At 41.3% G+C, this 21,182-nt stretch overlaps 1 protein-coding gene across 1 annotated transcript in view; it reads right to left on the bottom strand.

Annotated features, from left to right (window-relative positions):
• jak3 (Janus kinase 3 (a protein tyrosine kinase, leukocyte)) overlaps window positions 1-20,648 on the bottom strand; it is a 191,114-nt gene extending 170,466 nt beyond the window's left edge. The window contains exon 1 of the mRNA XM_039767079.1: window positions 20,511-20,648. The gene's annotated coding sequence lies outside the window, so the exon portion shown is untranslated. The remainder of the gene's footprint in view (window positions 1-20,510) is intronic.
• Between the last annotated feature and the right edge of the window lie 534 nt (window positions 20,649-21,182).

Here is a 21,182-nt window from a genome sequence, read left to right as displayed (position 1 = left end):
AAGGTCAGCTGCTGACAGAGCGTCTCGACTGTTGCAGGGCCTGCATTGGTGAAGCAGGTGAGACGGTAATGAAACAGAGACGCAGGGCTTATTGGTTTTTAAAGACTGATTCCTTCATTGTGCTTTAACCTCAGTTTTATAGGATTGTTTTAAGGATCCCATGGGATACCCCTCGCAAACCGTTTCACACGCTGTATATGGCGATTCACCTCCGCGAGAGGTAGCTCGGAGGTACATGACATTAACCTGACCTGCACTGCATGTGGCCTCTATGACAGACGAACATAAATGACGCCATTTTTTCTGTGTCGTCGCGACCGAGTTGATGGGCGTGGCCCTGCGAGTTGTCGTCGTATCCAATGGTCTTGGAGTTGGTGGGCGTGGCTCCTTCCTGTGTGCGCCATAGGTGTCTCACTTGTCAGCGGCTTAGTGAATCCACGCCCCTTCCGGCGTGCTTTTCATGGTTGTCTTGCCTTAGTGAATTATATATATAGAAGATGCAGGCTCATACAAAATGCAAAACAGTTGTATTAGTCAAAAATAAATATTTTTTGTTGATTTGATAAGTTAAACAATTGTTTTGTGTTCTTTTTTTAAAAAAAGTTTTTGGAAAAATATTCAGCCCTGGGAGAAAAGAAAAAAAAAACAAAATTAGCCCTAAAAGAGAGAGCAGCTGCTAAAATGTCATTACAAAGCAGCAAACAGGTATTTGAAGCTGCTGGTGCCTCTGGAATCCCGCGAACATCAAAGAGCAGGATCCTTCAGAGGATTGCAGTTATGCATAAACCTTCTATTCGGCCACCCCTAACTGATGCTCACAAGCAGAAATGGCTGCACTGGGCCCACAACTACATGAAGACTAATTTTCAAACAGTCATGTTTACAGATGAGTGCCGTGCAACCCTGAATGGTCCAGATGGATGGAGTGGTGGATGGTTGGTGGACGGCCACCATGTCCCAACAAGGCTGCGACGTCAGCAGAGTCATGTTTTGGGCTGGAATCATGGTTGAGAGAGCTGGTTGGCCCCTTTAGGGTGAAAATGACCTCTGAAAAGTATGCAGAGTTTCTGACTGACCACTTTCTTCCACGGTACAAAAAGAAGAACCGTGCTTTCCGTAACGAAATCATCTTCATGCATGACAATGCACCATCTCATGCTGCAATGAATACCTCTGCATCATTGGCTGCAATCGGCATAAAAGGAGAGAAACTCACGGTGTGGCCCTCATCCTCCCCGACCTCAATCCTGTTGAAAACCTTTGGCGCATCCTCAAGCAAAAGATCTATGAGGGTGACGTCCTGCAAAGAAATTCAAGCAGAAACTCTCCAAAAACTCACAAGTTCAATGGATGCAAGAATTGTGAAGCTGCTGTTAAATAACGGGTCCTGTGTTAATATGTAGCTTGACCTGTTAAGATGTTTTTGATTGAAATAACTTTTGATTTCAGTAAATATGACCTCCTAATGCTGCAAATTCAACAAATGGCCATTTTCAGCTCTTTACAAACCTATAAAATGTTTTGAAACTCTGTTGTGCGTAATCATTTGGAACATTGCATTTTAAGTTTTTTATTTTTGAAAAAATAAACCATTATCATTAGGAGGTTTGTTCAGTAACATTCGAATTATACTCTAATGGTTGACGACTCAAAAATTATGCTGACTGCCACCTGCATCGAATATTTAGGAAAATCAGAAAAAAATATAATTTGTATAATTTGGAACACGGTGTAGAGGCCATGGTTAATTAATGCAAAAGCACACGAACTAGAACACAAAGAGTTCACAGCGAATGAACGCACGTCTGACCAAGAACGATGTACTGAGCACATGTGTCATCTTTGTTAGGCCCTGTATATGCAAACAAAAGAAAATGGGAAATCATTGGAGCGTTCAAACCAGAAGGGAAACTGGCCGCCAGTGTTTTTGTTCGCCACCAGAGCGTGTAGTCATGAACAGATGCAAAATTTTGGGGAATTTTTGATCGTGTTCAGAAATGTTCTGGACCAGAGGTTCTACTGTACGTAAGAGTGGTACAGGATATGTACGAGGGGAGTGTGACAGTGGTGAGGTCTGCAGTAGGAGTGATGGATGCATTCAAGGAGGAGGTTGGATTACATCAGGGATCGGCTCTGAGCCCTTTCTTATTTGCAATGATGATGGACAGGTGGACTGACGAGATTTGACAGGAGTCCCCGTGGACTGTGATGTTTGCTGATGACATTTTGATCTGTAGCGATAGTAAGGAGCCGGTTGAGGAGACCCTGGAGAGGTGGAGATATGAGAGGAGAGGAATGAAGATCAGTAGGAACACCAAGACAGAATACATGTGTGTGAATGAGAGGGAGGTCAGTGGAATGGTGAGGATGACGGGAGTAGAGTTGGTGAAGATGGATGAGTTTAAATACTTGGGATCAACAGTACAGAGTAATGGGAATTATGGAAGAGGAGTGAAAAACAGAGTTCAGGCAGGGTGGAATAGGTGGAGAAGAGTGTCAGGAGTGATTTGTGACAGACGGGTATCAGTCAGAGTGAAAGTGAAGGTCTACAAGACAGTAGTGAGACCAGCTATGTTATATGGGCTGGAGACGGTGGCATATTGGGAGAAGGATACGAAGGATAGAGCTGCCAGGGAAGGGGAAGAGGGGAAGACCTAAAAGAAGGTTTATGGATGTGGTGGAGAGAGGACATGCAGGTGATGGGTGTGACAGAGCAAGATGATGAGGACAGAAAGATATGGAAGAAGATGATCCGCTATGGTGAACCCTAACGGGAGCACCCAAAAAAAGAAGAAGAAGATTCATACTGTAAATGTGTATTGGTCGGCACTACACGTCTTCATTCGTACTGCTGTCTGTCTCTGCAATGTCTGCACACAGAGCCGGCCTGGCTTGGCATTCAGAGCAACCAGTGAAATAAACTAATGGTAAAGTGAGATAATGTTATTATACTGGGAAACGAGCAGACGTTACTGCTCTGTAGTGGGCCCAAATGCTTTTGGTTTAACATTGGAGGGTTTCTTGTTTTTGTTCAAGTCAAGTTTTGACTTTGTGTGCGTCTCGCGCTCTGACGGTTAAACAGGAGCTTAACGCTGAGAGGTGCGTACGTCTGGTGCTTTTGTGATTAAAGTTCTTTATGAAGATTGTTTAAAAGTTTATAATATACTTTGAATTATATTTTGATGTTGTATGGCTTGTTGTATTTGTTACTGTGTATTTATTTTGTTTAATTTTTGTTTCTGATTTTAATGAAGAGTAGCGTTTGGTGACATTTTTAACGTTTTTGTTTTTTCTTTTTTCCCCTCAGTGTGACTGAATAGGCTGCACAAAATGTTTGATTTTATTACGTATGTGAGTGGAATGAGATATGTTTTTAAATGCACCCATTGTTCTTTATTTCATGATATGTTTGTTAATGAATGTGTCTTGTTATTACTTTATTTTAATATTTTTAAAGTGTGTCTCTCGCCCTCTGACAGTTAAACCTTAGCGCTATGAGGAGAGAGGGACTGGACAGGCTGCACAAAATGTTTCATAGTTTTTTTTGTTTTCTAAGTGCATCCTATAAAATATTCTGTGGCACTGAGACATGTTGTGAGTCTTTTGTCTATTGAAGAAATTCAAAGTGGTCTTTTTTGACCAACACTTCAAACTTTGTGGACGAGTCTTCAACATCACCATCCAGACATGGACAGCCGCTCGGCTCTGGAGAGTCAGGATGTAATCTCTGCACCGCGGATTCCACTGGCAACTACTTTTTGTGGTTCAGTGCTTTTTGCACATTTTTTTTTTGATCTAAATATTATACAACTACCTGGTTTATTTATTTATTAAGTATTGCTCCACACTTTATCAGGGTTGTCTTGAAACTTATATTTAAGAGTGAAATCTATGTGTAAAAATTGAATCTGCTGCCTCCTCATTCATATAAAATTCAGAGTAAATGGTGTTTGTTGTTTTTTTTTAGTCTGTGCCTTGTCACACACATGCGCATGGGAAAAAGCTAAAGGGCCTAAATAATAGTAATTCTACGCCAGACCAGGGGGTGGCAGAGTGTGCTAACTGTCTTTCTCAGTCTCTTGCAGACCATTCTCAGGAAATCCCGCTTGTTCTGGCGCCGATGATGATGTCACTTCCAGTCACAAAGACATCACTTCCGTTTGCGGTGCTGACGATGACGTCACTTTCCGGTTATGAAGTCATCACTTCCAGTTCTGGCACTGACGATGATGCCACTTCCGGTCACGAAGACATCACTTCAGGTTCCAGCGCTGACAATGACGTCACTTAAAGTCATAAAGACATCACTTTTAATGGTTCTGGTGCTGACGATGACGTGACTTTCGATCATGAAGACATCACATCCAGTTCTGGTGCTGACATCACTTCAAGTCATGAAGACATCTCTTCCTGTTCCGGCGCTGACAATGATGCCACTTCCTGTCATGAAGACATCGCGTCCGGTTTTGGTGCTGACATCACTTCAAGTCATGAAGACATCTCTTCCTGTTCCGGCGCTGACGATGATGTCACTTCCAGTCATGAAGACATCACTTCTGGTTCCGGCGCTGACGATGATGTCACTTCCTGTCATGAAGACATCACATCTGGTTCTGGTGCTGACATCACTTTCAGTCATTAAGACATCACTTCCGGTTCCGGCGTGAATGATGATGTCACTTCCTGTCATGAAGACATCACGTCTGGTTCTGACACTGACATCACTTCCGGTTCCATTGCCGATGGCGTCATTTCCCGTTCTATCACTCAAAACTCCCATCTTGTCTCAATTCTAGTAAGTTCTGTTTGGACTCTGTTTTATGAACAACGGTCATTTAAAAAAATCATCTTTTGCAGCAGGGAAGAACAATTTACGGGTGGCTGCTCCAAAACTTCATGATGTCTTAAGTAGCATGTACAAGAAAACCAATGTCTATTGTGTGGCCTGGCCTGGCCTGGGTTAGACTTGGGATTCCTGGCCTGAATAAGCTGCCCAGTCCGGCCCTGCCTGCACACGTGCGCTTCATGTTAACATGTGTAGTTTTTTTTCTGTAGTCCTGTTTCATTTCACTATGCACTGTACTAACTAATAATAATAATACATTTTATTTATATAGCACCTTTCCCATGCTCAAGGCGCTGGAAATGACAATAGAAAGCTACTATAACTATGACTGCATCAAAAGATACTGTTTAAATAAAGATCAAATTTAGATATGTCCAAATATGATAAAAAACTAAAAAAATATATTTCTTGGGGTGTACTTACTTTTTCACATGCATGTATGTAGGCTAACTAGGAGGTAGTAAAATAGCCAGATAGGAGATGAAGCTTTAATGAAATAAAATTCATTTAGAGGAGCTGACAAGGGTTGAACTATGGCTTGACCAACCGTGACCACAAAGAGCAGGTCCTCTCTGTCGCATACAGGGACCTCTGCACATGCGGTCTGCCCTATGAGGCCATTTTAGTACAAGTGGCTCAGAAGTGTAAGAATGAGAGCAGATGTGATGATGGTGGCCTGATCAGGTGCTGCCCTGCCTCTTCACATACAGATCACCACTTCTTTATTCTGACTTTAGACTTTTGTGGTTTCAGACAACAGACGTGCTTTGTTGGTTTTTTTTTCCTTTTCCCAGTTGCTGCCCACTGCTGTGACATGAAGTGTCATTAATCACTGCCCTCCCCCCGCCAACGAACGGTTTTTTTCTTTGTTTTGGAACATTCAATCATGTGGCCATCAAAAAAATCCCTTTTCTTACATCAAAGATGAGGTGACACTGGGACTTTTAACAGTCACAAATGACCTTTAAGCTAAAAAAAATAATAAGTACATTTGAAACTCTTCAAGCCGGGGAAACTTCTGAGTGCCTAGGCCTGAAATTAAAAAAAGATAACAATGGTGATAATGTGAATAACAGTCAGGGAGTGACTAGGAGGTCTGTGGTGTGCTTGAAAATAATTTCATATTTTATATTAAACAAAATCAAAGTTAAAGGGTACGCAATAGTCTTGATCTTCACTAATAAGATACATCTATCTATTATATAGCGCCTTTCAGATCTTTCTATCTATTATATAGCACCTTTCAGACCTGTCTATTGATTTATCTATCTATCTGTTATATAGTGCCTTTCACATCTATCTATCTATCTATTATATAGTGTCTTCCACATCTATCTATCTGTTGATTTATCTATCTATCTGTTATATAGTGCCTTCCACATCTATTTATCTATCTATCTATTGATTTATCTATCTATTATATAGTGCCTTCCACGTCTATCTATCTATTATATAGTGCCTTCCACATCTATCTATCTATCTATTAATCTATCTATCCCTCTAAAGTGGATGCAGGATGATTTGCACTTCTGAGATGCCATAATAAAGGAAAACAGACAGAAAGGCTTTCCAGCCAGATGGGAACCGGAACCTTTGCCCAGCCAGGAGGCCAAAATAATGGAAAGACTGGGGGAGACATAAAAAATGTCTGGTTCCTTTATTCCCTGGTACATAAGATGGCAGCATCCCTGGGTTAGGATTCCCATATGGACACCCGCAGAGCATGCTGGGACCTGTAGTCCAGTGGGGACTTCTCTTAGACCCAGAACTGCTTCAAGCAGGCTATGCCCTGTCCCTGGAAGTGCTCCCAGGTGATCGATAAAAGAAGTTTCTTGAAACCTCCAAATGAGTTGGAGTTGGGAGATTCAGGACAACACTTGCTTAGAGGAAGAGGAGTAGGGCAGAGAAAGATGAAAACCTTTATTGTGTGCTGTATTGTACAGAGGACTCCAGAAGGGCTGTGAAGTAATGGAAAGAATAAATCCTTATATTTCAACCCATGGTTGCATCTGTATTGATTGTCTACTGGGTTTGGGGCTCGGTGGCGCCCCCTAATGTTTATTAACTGTGATTGGGTCCAGTAAGACAGATGTCTGTCCTTTCACTTTTTTAAAAAAACAAATGCTTCAATTTTTTCTTTCTTTTTGTTACAGGTTAGTTCCTTTATTTACAATAAATGTCTGTTTTTAGTTTAACGTTCTCTGCAAACAGGTGCTTCCTTGCAAATTATTTGTTAGGACAGGCAAAAATAACAATTCTGAAAAGCAATAGGAATAAAAATAAAAACATTCTAATAAGGCAGCACGTGGCATAGTGGGTAGCGCTGATTCCCAGGTCCTCCCTGCGTTGAGTTTGCATGTTCTCCCCGTGTCTGCGTGGGTTTCCTCCCACAGCCCTAAGACATGCAGGTTAGGTGCATTGGTGATTCTAAATTGTCCCTAGTGTGTGTGCTTGGTGTGTGTGTGTGTGTGTGTGTGTGTGTGTATCCTGCGGTGGGCTGGCACTCTGCCTAGGGTTTGTTCCTGCCTTGTGCTCTGTGTTGGCTGGGATTGGCTCCAGCAGATCCCCATGACCCTGTGTTAGGATGTGGCGGGTTGGATAATAACTTACTGACATTCAAGCAGCTGACACTCCACTAGTGTTTAAAATGCTGGTTAAAAGCCAACTGAAAGTGGAGTTTGCATGTTATAAACTCATTAATAACATTAGCGCCCTTGGGGCTGTTGTGTTCTGTTGATGGGGGGAAATACACAGAAACTGGTGACTGGAAGTGAAGGTGGGATTTCTGTGGTCAGGCCGAGTTGTGTTTCTAATGTACATTTGATGTAATTAACAGCTTTGTTTAACGCCGTGTTTTCATATTATGATTTCTTGCATTTATTAATAATACAGTATATCTAAACTAGGAATTAGATAGATAGATAGATAGATAGATAGATAGATAGATATGGCAAAACTGTGACGTGGGTTATACTTAGACAATTATTTTTTTGTGTGAAGTAGGAAGAGTGTGCTGGGAAATACCAGGATGATGTGTTTGACTATCTGTGCAGGGGTCCAGGATATGTGTGTGCAAAGTTCACATGAAGAAAGTGAACACATAGAATACTGGAATCATATTTTTTTCTTGCAAAAATATCTATCTATCTATCTATCTATCTATCTATCTATCTATCTGTCTGTCTGTCTGTCTGTCTGTCTATCTATCAATTATATAGTGCCTTTCACATCTATCTATCTATCTATCTATTATATAGTGCCTTTCACATCTATCTATCTATCTATTATATAGTGCCTTTCCAATCTATCTATCTATCTATCTATCTATCTATCTATCTATCTATCTATCTATCTATCTATTTATCCATCTATCTATCAGGGCCTTTACTGGCATATTTAGATTTCTTGCTTATGTCAGTTCGACTCTCATTTTTAGATTCTACATTTTTGTTATTTTCTTTTGGTTTCTATGCTATTTGCTCTTGATTTTGGCTATTGATTTGTTGTTCACCTTTTACGTTGCCTCTCACTGGCCCTGTTTGTTCCTTCTACCATGTAATTTTTCATTTTGTTTCTTGTTTTTGCTAAATATTCATTTTGAGTAAGACATAATTATTATAAAAATCTCTTTTGTCCAGGTGTGCCAGAGGCTTTGTGGTTCCCCTCTACCTTATGAACTTTCCACTTTGGTCCATTTTAACCATTATAGACCATCAAGCCTGTTTCTTGACTTTGGGGCCCTGTTGATTTTTATTTCTAGGCCTCACAGCAGGAGCACTGAGGCCTATATTTTTCATAAAAGCCTGCATTTATTTCAGTTTTGAGAGATGGCAGATCATTACAAGTGTTGTTATGCTCTTCAGGGTTTTAAACATGTATAAGAGACACACACTTAACATGTTAACTGCAAAATACAAATGAACTTTTAGTAGGAGTTCTCTTGACGGACACCACCTACAATTATCCTGTAGTCCATCTTGGTGGTTGTAGCACCCAAATACAAGCGTACCTGTGAGCAATGGATGTAAGTAGAGGATAACGGGTGTCCAAAATAAGAATGGAAAATAAGCGTGACATCACTGTATTTAATTTACTTTTAAATTCTTCTTATTAGTTTTTCACAAATACAGTAATCCCTCGCTATATCGCGCTTCGACTTTCGCGGTTTCACTCTATCGCGGATTTTAAATGTAAGCACATCTAAATATATATCACAGATTTTTCGCTGGTTCGCGGATTTCTGCGGACAGTGGGTCTGTTAATTTATGCTACACGCTTCCTCAGTTTGTTTGCCCTGTTGATTTCATACAAGGGACGCTATTGGCGGATGGCTTAGAAGCTACCCAATCAGAGCATGTATTACATATTAACTAAAACTCCTCAATGCTATAAGATATGCGTCCCGCGCGGAGCTCGATTGTTTGCTTGTCTCTGCCTCTCTCTCACCCTCTCTGACATTCTCTGCGCCTGACGGAGGGGCTGTTTGCACAGAGGCTGCTTGCTTAAAAGATACTGACGCTCCTCTAAAAAAATGCCGCGGCAAACTTAAAAGCACACGTATTGATTTTTTGATTGTTGCTTTAATATCGTTCTCTCTCTCTGACGTTCTCTGCGCCTGACGGAGGAGATGTGAGCAGAGGGGCTGTTTGCACAGAGGCTGTTTGCTTAGAAGATCCTGACGCTCCTCTAAAAAATGCCGCGGCAAACTTAAGAGCACAAGTATTGATTTTTTGATTGTTTGCTTTTCTTTGCGAGCGCTCTCTCTCTCTCTCTGTTCCTCTGAAATTCTCTGCTCCTGAAGAGAAGAAGATCTATTTGCATTCTTTTAATTGTGAGAAAGAACTGTCATCTCTGTCTTGTCATGGAGGACAGTTTAAACTTTTGACTAAAGGGTGTTATTTCATGTCTAGAGGGCTCTAATAATGTTAACAGTGTGGGAGAGTTTATAAGGGCTTAAAATATATAAAAATAACTACACAAACATATGGTTTCTACTTCGCGGATTTTCGTCTATCGCGGGGGGTTCTGGAACACAACCCCCGCGATCGAGGAGGGATTACTGTATAAGTTACATTTGTGGAGCCACAACCATCTGAATGTCTCTTGTTGAAGCAGATTAGGCCGCACAGGCACCCACAGCCCCAAGGAAGGCACACAGAGTCTCAGGACAGACAGCAGAATCAGGCTTTATTGTACGGCACACATACAGACTCAGTTCAGATGACTTAAGACCCCAGTGATGGGCACACCTTATTTTTATGACAGTCCTGACTCCAATTTCCCATTACCTTGGTTCTTCCTCTAATTAGTTCTACCGATATTTCATAGTCTAATGAGCATAGCACTTTATCTTATCCATTACTAGGTGTCCCCCACAGCTGCACTCTCATAGTAATAAAACAGGACAAACTTTAAACATCAATAAAAAAATGTAATTACGGCCAAGCAGAATGTAGGTACACTCTAACGTCAAACGTTGGCACTGTATCTGATCGTGTTCAGCTCTGATGGGAGAGCGTCCCCCGTGTGGGGAGAAGAGCACATGGCCGGGATATCTCTGGCAATCAGCAGCTACCTTCTAAAACACACGTAGCTCTGATCTCTCTGTTAAAAACGTCAAATGTTACTCCTTAACAATCTATAGATGCTAGCTAAGCAGAGACAAGGTACGCTCCAACATGTGGCCAGAGGTAGAGCGACTCGAACGGAGGATGGCGTGTGAGTGTGTAAGGAAGGCCCAGCCCAGCACCCTACTCCCGATGTCCCACATCCCCCTCTCTCTCACTTTAGCGCAAATAAATCACTCCTCCAAGCGAACTCTGATTCTTAGCACGATGAGAGAAGTCGCAAAATCAACCGGAATGTTCAAGCAAATTATAGAAAAAAAACCCATCTAAATCAATTAAGTAGTTCTCTCGTTCGCTAGCTAAGCAGAGGTAAGATACGCCCTGAGGCTGGCGCGTGAGCGAGGAGGGCCTCACTCGTCCCCTCACTCCTGACATCACACATGTCCCTCCAATCGGCCCACAGCATATGTCTCAGATTAGTACAATAATATGCTACTCGATTAGCGTGAATGTATCACTCCTGCAAGCAAACTCTGATGCAAGCGCAATGACAGAAGTCGCAAAATCAACCCGAATGTTCAAGCAAATTATAGAAAAAAAAGATGCAAATCTGTTAAGTAGTTCTCTCATGAAAAGCGGACAGACATACAGAAAGACAGACGTTAGATTCTTATATATATTTATATTTACTAGCCATCCCCGCAGCTTCGCCTTCGTATTAGTGAAACAGGGCAGTGAGGAAGGCCCGGCCCAGCTCTCTACTCCTGACATCACACTTCCTCCTCTTGGCCCACACCCTCTGTCTCAGATTAGCACGAATATATCGGTACTGCAAGCGAACTATGATTCTTAGCGCAATGACAGAAGTCACAAAATCAACCGCAATGTTCAAGCAAATTATAGAAAAAAAAGATCTAAATACTGTTAAGTAGTTCTCTCGTTCGCTAACTAAGCGGAGTAAAGGTTACACCCCCCCTCCTCATAGCCAGATGAGTTTCTCTCGGATTTGGGCTAATAAATTGGTACCGCAAGTGAACTATGATTCTTAGAAGAATGAGAGAAGTCACAACATCAACCGGAATGTTCAAGCAAATTATAGAAAAAAACCCGATCTAAATCCGTTAAGTAGTTCTCTTGTGAAAAGCGGACAGAAATACCAAAAGACAGACATTGTATTTTTATATATATATACTAGCAAAATACCCACGCTTTGCAGCAGTGAACCACTTGGTAAGTGACAGTTCTTTGATCGATGGTGATCACCTCGATAGACATGTTAATGGGGTTATGGTTGGAATGATAAAGGAAATGGGTACCTGAACAATGTAAAGTAAGTCTAAAATACCTATACAATAACTATAATTGTAATAAACGAACAATAAAACAGCGGAGAAGCTTTGGATTAAATAAAAAGGCTGCGGTTATCAGTAGGGAGACGTGAATCCCGTGGCGAAGCAAGGAAGGGAATGTAGAGACTGGAGTGACGGAAGGCCTTATATAGGCAGGCAGCCAACAACGTGGGAGGCGTGGGGATGGGGGACCAAACGCCGCCTCACACGGTGACCGAGCTGCAGGCTATGGACGTATATATGTACGTAAGTAGGATTCAGTTAGCGTTTGGAACCCGCGTACCAAATTTCTTGAAGATGGGCCCATAAGTAACAAAGACCGCTGGAAAGTTCAATATGGCAGCCGACAGTGGCGTCATACCACTGAAATAAGTACATACATCGGTTGCGGTTAGCGCAAAATTTCATGAAGATGGGGCCATAAGTAAGAAAGTTTAACATGGTGGACGTTGTCGAACATTATGACCGTTACGCGTAGAATTTCGAAATGAAACCTGTTTAACTTTTGTAAGTAAGCTGTAAGGAATGAGCTGCCTAATTTCAGCCTTCTTACCTACACGGTAAGTTGGAGAATTAGTGATGAGTGAGTGAGTCAGTCAGTCAATGAGGGCTTTGCCTTTTATTAGTATAGACTAGCAAAATACCCGTGTTTCGCAGCGGCAAAGTACTGCCTTAAATTTTTTATTAAGAAGAAAATAAAACCTTTTTAAACTGAGGGAAAATATACCAATAATTATTTGTTAAGGATCTCTTTGTATACCACATTTTGAGTTCGGCCCTCCGGTTGTAATATGACCAAGCTGTGCGCTGAGTTTACTCTCAAGCATGCAACGTACAGTCGGCCATGTGAACAGTAATCTTGTCTCAAATCTCACAGCTTGGATTGTGCTGTCATAATCAGTTTGAGTTTCATGGTTTGTTTCAATTACGACAGTATTTGCAGGACTTGTGTTGAAGTGACATTCGGCATCTGTCAAGCGTTGTAAGCACACAACCGGTTTCATCGATAACTTCACATCCAGCTTTTGAGAGTTTAAACATTCATAAACATCAGAGTGTCCACTACTCAAATCATCACCTGTGAATCTAAGATGTTTAAGAGGCATTGGCGGTTGTCCAAAGGTGTAAAATATTTGGCCATTTCGGGACACTTGAAAGCGACAACCGAACAATTCAGCGGCAGCCATCAACTCACATGCAGATCCACAGGTGAAGGGCTTAAGCATTTCACTCTTCTAGTGCTCCTGTGTAGTCTAATTATCTCCTGTACCGTCATCAGTCCACACCTTGAACCTGTCCCAGTCATTCAATACATAAGACACAATGTTCCTCCGGATATCAAGAGTGAGCCTGATATGGCCGTGTAATATGTAACACAGAGAATGGAAAAGGCAGGCGCCATCTCTGGGCATGGAAACCACTCGGTAAGTGACAGTTCTTTGATCGATGGTGATCACCTCGATAGACATGTTAATGGGGGTACGTTTTGAAATGATAAAGGAAATGGGTACCTGAAAAATGTAAAGTAAGTCTAAAATACCTACACAATAACTATAATAGTAATAAATGAACAATAAAACAGCGGAGAAGCCGTGGATTAAATAAAAAGGCTGTAGTTATCAGCAGGGAGACGTGAATCCCATGGCGAAGCAAGGAAGGGAATGTAGAGACTGGAGTGACTGAAGGCCTTATATAGGCAGGCAGCCAACAATGTGGGAGGCGTTGGGATGGGGGACCCAACGCCACCTCACACGGTGACCGAGCTGCAGGCTATGGACGTATATATGTATTTAAGTAGGATTCAGTTAGCGTTGGGATCACGCGTACCAAATTTCTTGAAGATGGGCCCATAAGTAACAAAGACCGTTGAAAAGTTCAATATGGCGGCCGACAGTGGCATCATACCACCAAAATAAGTACCAAATTTCAGCCTTCAACCTACACGGGAAGTTGGAGAATTAGTGACGTTGGGAAGTTTAATATGTCGGATGACAGTGGCATCATACCACCGAAATAAGTACGTACATTGGTTTTGGTTAGCGCAGGGACCGCCTACCAAATTTCGTGAAGATGGGGCCATGAATAAGAAAGTTCAACATGGCGGACGTTGTTGACCGTTATGATCGTTACGCGCAGAATTTCGAAATGAAACCTATTTAACTTTTGTAAGTAAGCTGTAAGGAATGAGCCTGCCAAATTTCAGCCTTCTACCTACACGGGGAGTTGGAGAATTAGTGACATTGGAAACTTCAATATGGCGGCTGACAGTGGCATCATACCACTGAAATAAGTACGTACATCGGTTTTGGTTAGCGCAGGGAAGCCACCTACCAAATTTCGTGAAGATGGGGCCATAAATAAGAAAGTTCAACATGGCGGACATTGTCGACCGTTATGACCGTTATGCGTAGAATTTCGAAATGAAACCTGCTTAACTTTTGTAAGTAAGCTGTAAGGAATGAGCCTGCCAAATTTCAGCCTTCTACCTACACAGGAAGTTGGAGAATTAGTGATGAGTCAGTGAGTCAGTGAGTGAGTCAGTGAGTGAGTGAGGGCTTTGCCTTTTATTAGTATAGATATATATATTTGCTAGCCATCCCCTGCGACTTTTCCCGTGTATTAGTGAAACAGGACAGTGAGGACGGCTCAGCCCAGCTCTCTACTCCTGATGTCACTCTTCCCTCTCCCCTTGACCCTGCAGCCTCTCTCTCGGATTAGCGCGAATATATCACTCCTGCAAGTGAACTTTAATACTTAGCGTGATGAGAGAAGTCACAGAATCAACCGGAATATTCAAGCAAATTATAGAAAAAAATCTGATTTCAATCCGTTAAGTAGTTCTCTCGTGAAAAGCGGACAGACATAGCAACGGGTCTAAAAAACTATAAGAAATTTCACGCTTGGACCATGAAATTTTTAAAACCGTTTCTTACCTATGGGCCAAGGGTAACCGACATTCCAAATTTCAATTTCCAAGTCCTCATTGTTCGGGAGATTTCGTGATGAGTGAGTCAGTGGTATTTGGCTTTTATATATACAGATATATATAAATATAGATGGCCACCTGGCAGGCCTGTCCAATTCCTTCCACCATTATCTCTAGCCCTCGGCTCACGCTTGCCACCTGGAGAAGAGGAGGCTTGCTTATTAGTCCCTCTCTTCACACTTGACATGACTAATGAAATGTTAGTAGTTTTCCAGCTTGTTAAGAGATAATAAAAAAAAAAACACAGGCGCAACCCTTTTTATGATTTAACCCTTGCTATATTAACCTGCGTTAAGACATATAATGCTTGTTCTCATACATACTTTATGATCCCCTTTGAGTAAATGTATATCATCAATTTTAAAAATACGCTTTTATTATACTTTTCTATAATCTCACCACTAAGAAATTTAATTTAGTAACTGTAACATTAGAGTGCAGTGAATTGTTCAAGATGTGATTTGTTAGACTGAGATGAGTTACGGCTCGGCTGGTGTGCGTCAGGAATTTACTGTTCCTTGTGGCAGCTACAAGGTGACTCAAAAAAACTTTTTTTACAGAATTTTATTGTGAGTTTTGCTCAATAACAAAATGCAGTTAATTGCTTTATTAAAAGAACACCCTTGTTTAACACTGGCATCAGCAGCAAATTTCTCGATTTTCACCTTGGCCGTTAAGCTGTTCAATAAACATGCGGATTAGAATAAAGCACAATGTGTTGTGAACTCGAGTCTAAAACACGTCAAAAGGGTGTAAGGCTTGTTAAAATGTCCCCAAAAAGCAGCCCATAACTTTCTGAGACCCGCTCAGATATGGTCTTACCCCCTTCAGGCAGCTTTCCCAACAGCTACCTGCTGGCTGCGGCCCACACGGGCCTAAAAATGATGAGCTGGCTTTGGAAGTTCAAAATATACTGAAATAGTTCAAACTGAATAAAAATTCCCCTTCAAGGGAGAGAAACCATCAAACTGCTTGCTTGAATAGACAAGAACCTTTACAAATAAATAATCTATTGTAAAAAGTGATCAAGGAAGCACAAAATAAAAGGAAAAGGCAAAACAAAGCAATCAAGTCCAATTCCACAAACCACGATCAGAGTCCAAGTATCACAGCAAGAAACTCACCACCATAACGTCAAAAGGAAGCAATACTTACAATACAGAATTCACGTAACTCTCAATGGTGACCCGAGGGAAGCCGTCTTGTCCAGCAAAATTTGGACATGGAGGGCAGTGCCTCAGGTGTGACTTAAAGTCCCAAAAAGCAGGCCAGGACATTTGCAGATCTGCTCAGATATGACTTTGCTTCAGACAGGCAGCCCCCAAAACTGCTAGCTGCAGGCTTTGGCCTACACAGGCCTAAAAATAGGAAGCTGCCTTTGCAAATTTAAAAAGCATTTCAACATTTCAAACTGCACAAAAAACGCCTTTCAAGAAAGAGGAACCATCAAGCTGCTGGCTTGAAAAGACAATTGTCTTTACAAATAAATAATTTATTACAAAAGTCAATCGACCAAGAAGAAAATAAGAGGATAAGGCAACAAAAGGCAACCAATGTGTTGTGAACTCAAATATCTAAAGCATGTCACAAGGGTGTAAGGCTTGTTAAAAGTCCACCAAAATGCAGCCCAGAACCGTCACAGACCCACTCAGATATGGTCTCATCCCATTCAGGTACAATCCACAAATCCACAAAGCAATATCAGAATGTAAAAATCAGAGCAAAAAAAATCACCACCAGAATGTCAAAAAGAAGCAACACTTACAATACAGAATTCACGTAACACTCAATGGTGACCTGAAGGAAGTCGTCACGTTCAGCAAAGATACACATGGAGGGCAGTGCCTCAGGTGTGACTTAAAGTCCCAAAAAGTAGGCAAGGACATTCGCAGATCTACCCAGATATGACTTTGCTTCAAACAGGCAGCTCCCAAAACTGCTAGCTGCAGGCTTTGGCCTACACAGGCCTAAAAATAGGAAGCTGCCTTTGCAAATTTAAAAAGCATTTCAACAGTTTAAACTGCACAAAAAATGCCCTTCAAGAAAGAGGAACCATCAAGCTGCTGGTTTGAAAAGACAATAGTCTTTACAAATAAATAATTTATTACAAAAGGCAATCGACAAGGAAGAATATAAGAGGAAAAGGCAACACAAGGCAACCAATGTGTTGTGAACTCAAATCTAAAACACGTCAAAAGGGTGTAAGGCTTGTTAAAAGTCCCCAAAAGGCAGCCCAGAACCTTCTGAGACCTGTGCAGATATGGTCTTATCCCATTCAGGTAAAATCCATGAATCCACAAAGAAATATCAGAATGTAAAAATCAGAACAAAAAACCTCACCTCTAGAATATCAAAAACAATTCTTACAATACAGAATTTATATTGAGCGGAGCGGTCACATCCAAAGAAATACACAATGGAGGGCATTGCCTCAGGTGCGACTAAAAGACCAAAAAAGCAGGCCAGGACAATCACAGATCTGCCCCCATATTGTGATGTTCTGGCTGTAGGCTTTGGCCTAAACAGGCCTAAAAATGGGAAACCAGCTTTGGAAGTTCAAAATGTACTTAAAATGTTTGAACTGCACAAAAACACCCTTAAAGAGAGAGAGAGGAACCATCAAACTACTGGCTTGAATAGACAAGTCCAAGACAAGAATCTTCATAAATAAAGATTTTATTTGAAAAAGTCAACAAAGGGACACAAAATAATAATATGGGATAAAAGACCAAAAGTGTACGCCTAAAAAGACAAAAAGACCAAATCTGCAAACCAAATTAGAATCCAAGACACAAAGCAAGTCACATCCAGAACAATTTAAAGATGGAGGGCGGTGCCTCAGGTGTGACATCATAGTGGCCCCCACCTCTTGGAGGTTCTAACCACAGAACATCCAGAATAATAGAACATTTACTACTTGTCATTTGGCTGACACCTTTATCCAAAGGGACTTACGATATCTGAGATACAATTGGTTAGAGTTCTTTTATGCCTTTTTCAGTTGGAGGACAGGCGTGTGAAGTGACCTGCTCAAGGTCATACTGTGTCAGTAGCAGAATGTGAACCCACAACCTTAGGGTTTCAATTGCAAAACCTTAATCACTATGCCAAAAATAATAAACAAACCTAAAAGAAATTACATAGCAAGATAGAAAATCAATTAAAAACAACAATACACTAGAACAGAATATATACACATAAGTCCAGACTGTAGCAGAACACAGTGATACAGAAGAAGAAACAGTCATTGCTAGACAATGAATACAGCAGTGATTGACAGGACATCACTCCAATCAAAGCTCATTCTACTTATACAGGGCGGGGCATTTACAACACACAAAGGGAGAAGACAACGGCTTTCAATTGTTGCTTCAGCGAATGAATGAGTCAGTAAGTCCTGTTCATAAGGTCCAGTAAGAAATAAAGAAAAAAAAGGTCTTTGCTATGAATTAAAATCAGGTCTGATTGAGAGGACAGCTTTACAATTAAAGTTATTCTTTAGAGAATAGAATAAGTCAATTAAAATATGTCAAGATAACAGACTGAAATTACTTAACCAGTGGATAAATAATCAAATAGATAGATAGATAGATAGATAGATAGATAGATAGATAGATAGGAAAGGCAGTATATGATAGATAGACAGATAGATGTGAAAGACACTATATAATAGATAGATTTGAAAGGCACTAGATAGATAGATAGATATATTTAAAAGGCACTTTATCATAGATAGATAGATAGATAGATATATAGATAGATAGATAGATAGATTGTAGGCACTACATAAAATGAATATGCTGGATTGATGTGAGAATTTGATTTGTCCCAAGGGGAAATTTTAATTATTATTATTATTACTACTTTTTTTTAACACACTCATTTCCTGAGGTCCCATAATTAACTTTAGCATCACAGTAAGCCAGAAACTATCCCAGCAGCATCAGATGAAGTCATGAACCAGTCTGTGAGGAGTTCTTCTTCTTCCTTTTCTACTACTTCTGCTTCACACATTTAGCCTTATCATCCATATTGTGAATTCCAACCCAGTGACCATCTATGTGTCATCAGCATGTCCTCCCTTTTTGTCAACATGTTAGTTTTAGTTCACATCCTAAAGATGTGTAAGATAAGTTAATTAGTGACTCTAAACTAGTCTGGGGTGCACAACAGTAGGTTGGTCCCAGTATGTAAAAGCACCACATCCTTGTGACCCCAAATACATTTTTGTATTTTTAGACTGGACTGGTAAAATTGAAAGGTGCAGCAAACCATAAACTAACCACAGACAGAGTGCCAGTCCTTAAACTGATTTTTTTTCAAAAATTTCATTCTTTAAATTTGCTTGATCAATATCCAGGTCCTGCGGTGGGTTGGCGCCCTGCCCGGGAATGGTTCCTGCCTTGCACCCTGTGTTGGCTGGGATTGGCTCCAGCAGACCCCCGTGACCCTGTGTTTAGATTCAACGGGTTGGACAATGGATGGATGGATGGAATATCCAGGTCATGGGTGGTCTGAGCTTGTGTGGGGAGCATTGGGGACCGATTTTGTAAGCATCCATGGAAAGAGCCCCAGTCCTAAAATGGATCATTACTGTTCAAAGTCCTTTCAGGGGCTTTTTGTACTACTGGATGACTTAAGAGGATTTCCTGCCTGAATGCTGTCATTGTCATCATTCATATTTATTATCCGACTCATTAACTGCTGATGCATAACCTCACTGAACCTTAATTGGCCTTTACTTGGATTGCCAAATTCATAACTAAACAGGGTAATGTAAAATTAACTGAGGACCCTTTATGATAAAATAAATACATACATACATACATACATACATACATACATACATACATTATCCAACCAGCTATATCCTAACTACAGGGCTACAGGGCTTTGCTGGAGACAATCCCAGCCAACACAGGGCGCAAGGCAGGAAACAAACCCCGTGCAGGGTGCCAGTCCACCGCAGACATACATACATACATACATACATACAAAATTAAGAAGTGTTCTTTCTGAGTTTACTGGTATCTACACTAACTATTTTCTGACTAGAGTGACTGAGCCTTTCTCTGCTGTGACTCTTCATGATGGATTCTACCAATCAGATGAGTCACACCTCAGATGAAGCTCGATCAGTTCAGAGCAAAGCGGGGCAACGTGATATTTTGTCAAGTCCTCGTCTTCTGCTACCGATCCTGTAATGGTGTCCTTGCTATAAAATTAGCCTTTTTTTTTTTTTTTGCATTCGAGGGAAACAACGTCTCTCTCTGCAGCATCTGGACCCTGGACGCGACAATGATGCATTGTGCTCACAGACTGGTCTGTTCAAAATGAACACCGTAACCCTGTCCCCTGTATTTACCTTGGTTGAACTATAATTGTGAAAACACTTAATCTGTTGGAAAAAAAAGAGTTCTAAGCAAAGGTTGAAGTTAAACAAGTCCTCTGAGTGACATGTTTTACATCAGGGAGACATCTTGGCTACTAACTTTTAATTACTTGGCTCTTCTAACAATGAGTCAGTGTGGACCCCTGGACAACGGCAGTTAGAGCCCTCTAATAACACTTAAAAGCCACCTTCTCCACTAAACTGCATTGTCCCCTTATCTGTTAAAGATCCCACAGATTTTTCTTTATTCGGGGTATTGTTGCCCCCAAACCACACTCTCCATGCTACTGACAATTGAAATAGTAGAGTTTTCTCAGCTACAACCATTCGGCAGATCAATTTCTAAAAAAAAAAAGAAGGTTACACTCACGGTACGCCACACTATCCCCCCTCTTGCGCTCTTCTCTTTCCTTCTGTCTTCCGATGGACTCGATTACGTTCTCCCCCCTGGGAAGTCTCACTCATCTCATCTTTTCCGGCTTGCTTTCTGTCGCAGTACCAGTGCAAGAAGGCGTTGCAGCCGATGTGGTTTCCTGTATCAAAATAAAAAGAAAAGAGCAGGCTGTACCACTTCCTTCAAAATCGGCTCATTTACCGAAAACACTGGCAGTTTTCAGCTCCTCCTCTGAAACTCACACGGCAACAAGGGTAAAGAACCAAAAGCCCAGACCTACCAGGACCTCAGAGTTAAAGCGGCCGATGGTGGGTTAGGGGGAACAATCATCGCGGAGTGCCCATCAGCCTGCCATGATGGGCAGAGCAGCAGCTTGTTTTGAAAATGGGTGACCCAGTAGGTGGTGCTAGTTCCAAAAAATGTCAATGTTCAACGCTCCCTCAAAGTCCAAGGAGATTTTTGATGGTACGGCAGTTTTTCTGCCACAACCCAAAGGGATGATCCTAAACCTGAGTGAGTGAGTGAGCAAAAGAGATCAAAAACTGGTGTGACTGAACATAAGAACCTAAGAAATTTGATAAACGAGAGGAGACCATTCAGTCCACCAATCCCGTTGGTTTCGCTAATAGTTGCACTGCCTCAGTATCT

The sequence above is a fragment of the Polypterus senegalus genome, chromosome 10 (genome assembly GCF_016835505.1).
Source record: "Polypterus senegalus isolate Bchr_013 chromosome 10, ASM1683550v1, whole genome shotgun sequence".
NCBI lineage: Eukaryota > Metazoa > Chordata > Cladistia > Polypteriformes > Polypteridae > Polypterus > Polypterus senegalus.
This window is presented reverse-complemented; position numbering and strand designations above follow the sequence as displayed.